Here is a 2,336-nt window from a genome sequence, read left to right as displayed (position 1 = left end):
AAATAGGGATTAGATCCGGGAGCACATGCAACAGGAGAGTGAGCGCGCGTGCGAGAGAGAGAGAGAGAGAGAGAGAGAGAGAGAGAGAGAGAGAGAGAGCATTTTCCTCTAGAAAATATCAAAGTCCACTGCTTGGGCATAGAATTTTAGCCGCTAGGCGCGGGAAAGAACCACCCATGTGGGCCGACAAGGAAAACACGTAATTTTCCTTGCACCTTTTTTAAAGGCAATAGAACACACGAAAATTGCATTTGAATGGAAAAAATGTGTTTTCTCCCTGGAATCCAAGACAAGTAATGAAACAGAACGGAGCCTAAATGTTTGATTTCAAGTACCACAATCTAATGCGAGACAATTTCTAGTACTTGGCCATTTTTTGGAACATATTATGAAGGAAACCAAATATTGAGAACAGCGATTATTCATTTCCTTTCTAAAATTATCAACAAATACATAATGAGAAACGATGCTAATAACAAATACTCATTTCAAAAATTGTCCTTTTATCACCCACCATATTCTTCAATTAATTATCCCCTTTTTTGCAAACATTAAGAAATGATAACTGCACTTCCTGTCTAGTTTTCCCTTGGAACAATGGCCGCTTTCAAGGGATTTTTCATGACGAAGGTAAATGCCAGCTTCTCCGACAGATCAACCTCTTCTTCTTCCTTGACCTTCTTCCACTCGAACTCTCTCACCAGATTCGCCACGAAGTATTCCAGATGAAGTATGGCAAGACCCATTCCCGGGCATATCCTTCTCCCCACCCCGAAAGGCATCATTTTTATCTCCCTAGTCCCCGCAATATCTACTTCTTCCTCCTCCAAGAACCTCTCCGGCCTGAACTCCATTGGATCCTTCCACACCTTCCCATCCAAACCCATCTCGGCCACCATAAAATTCACAATCACGTCTTTCGGTATCACATGCCTTCTATAGACATCTCTTCCGTCACCGAATGTGGCAGCACAAAGTGCGCAGGTGGGTGTCGTCGTAGCCCCTCCATGATCACCGCTTTCAAGTACGACATTTTCTGCAAGTCCTCTTCTTTGAATGTGTCTTCTTCTTTCACCACCCCTTTAATCTCTTCGAACAATTTGGATTGTATCTCCTGGTTCTTCACTAGATTCGCCATAATCCACTCCAAAGCCGTGGACGTCGTGTCTACCCCCGCACCTAGAAACTCCGAGCAAAGGGAGATGATCTCCCCTTCCGTCAACTTCCTTCCCCCCTCGCCCGGGATCTAGCTCGAGACTTAGAAGGGAATCAACATATGAGAACAAAAAGTATTTGTCCTTCTCGTTGTCGTCCAACTGGTTTTTCTTTTTATTTTCTCTACAGGCTCTAATAAGAGGAAGGAACATCTCTTGCTGTTTTTGAAGAATATCTAAGAGCTCGTTCCACCGCTTGTGGAACAGGATCTTTCCAATCTTAGGCAGGAATGAGAAAATATTGAGTCCTGGGACACTAAGTATCAGCCGGTTCTCCACGGATTCAATTTTTCTGACAAAATCCTCATCGAGTTTTTGACCAAAACACATAAGTAAGAGCAAGCAGAACATGATGTATTGAAATCCCTCAAGAACGTGGACCGTTCCTGCGTTGGATTCAGATTCAGATCTGAACTTTTTTATCAAAAGATTGAGGACCCATTCATGACCGGAGGCGTAAGATTTAACGCGAGAAGAGTTTAGAATTTCGGACTTGATGTTGCGACGGAGGAGGCGCCAGAGAGGGCCGTAGGGTGCAGAACTGATGTTGTGTCAGTTGCCGTTAAAGAGGCATTCTACTTCGGTTGGTGGAGGTCGGTCGGCGAATGCTGCGCCCTTTTGGATGAGCATTTGGTGGGCAAGGGAGTGGTCGGAGATGAAGATGAATGGACGCGGACCAATGTGGATGGTGACGATGTGGCCGTATTTCAACTGGAGCTGTCGAAGAAGAGGCTCGATGTCGAAGAGAGTTCTACTTAGCAAGAGGAGATTGCCTAGAAAGGGGAGGGTTGGAGGACCAGGTGGGACCTTTCTCTGCTTTTTGTTGGCTATGGTAGGAATGAGAAATATGAAGAAAATGCTTAGACAGAGGGAGAGAAAGATGAGGAACCACATCTCCATGGTAGAGAAAACAAAAGGTAGAGCACAAATATTTTCATGCATGGAGGGGACGTTTTATAAGCCATTGCCTAGAGATAAACGTCCATATCAGTGTGATCGGGAGAGGGATGAATTTGAGTAATTATAATTAAATATCAAGCTAAAATGGAAATCTATGCTTCTAGAATGTGTTTCTAGAATGCCCACAGGCAATTCTGGGCCCATTCGGGAACGGGTGAAAGG

The 2,336-nt window shown here is 44.4% G+C and overlaps 1 pseudogene; it reads right to left on the bottom strand.

The window, feature by feature from the left end:
* Positions 1–421: 421 nt before the first annotated feature.
* LOC143883598 (cytochrome P450 89A2 pseudogene) lies at positions 422–2,114 on the bottom strand (annotated as a pseudogene).
* Between the last annotated feature and the right edge of the window lie 222 nt (positions 2,115–2,336).

This window comes from Tasmannia lanceolata, unplaced genomic scaffold (assembly GCF_043159265.1).
Source record: "Tasmannia lanceolata isolate RefF3 unplaced genomic scaffold, GAP_Taslan_0.1 ptg000008l, whole genome shotgun sequence".
NCBI classification, from domain to species: Eukaryota; Viridiplantae; Streptophyta; class Magnoliopsida; order Canellales; family Winteraceae; genus Tasmannia; species Tasmannia lanceolata.
Note: the sequence above shows the minus strand (reverse complement) of the source record. Positions and strands in the feature narration are given on the sequence as shown.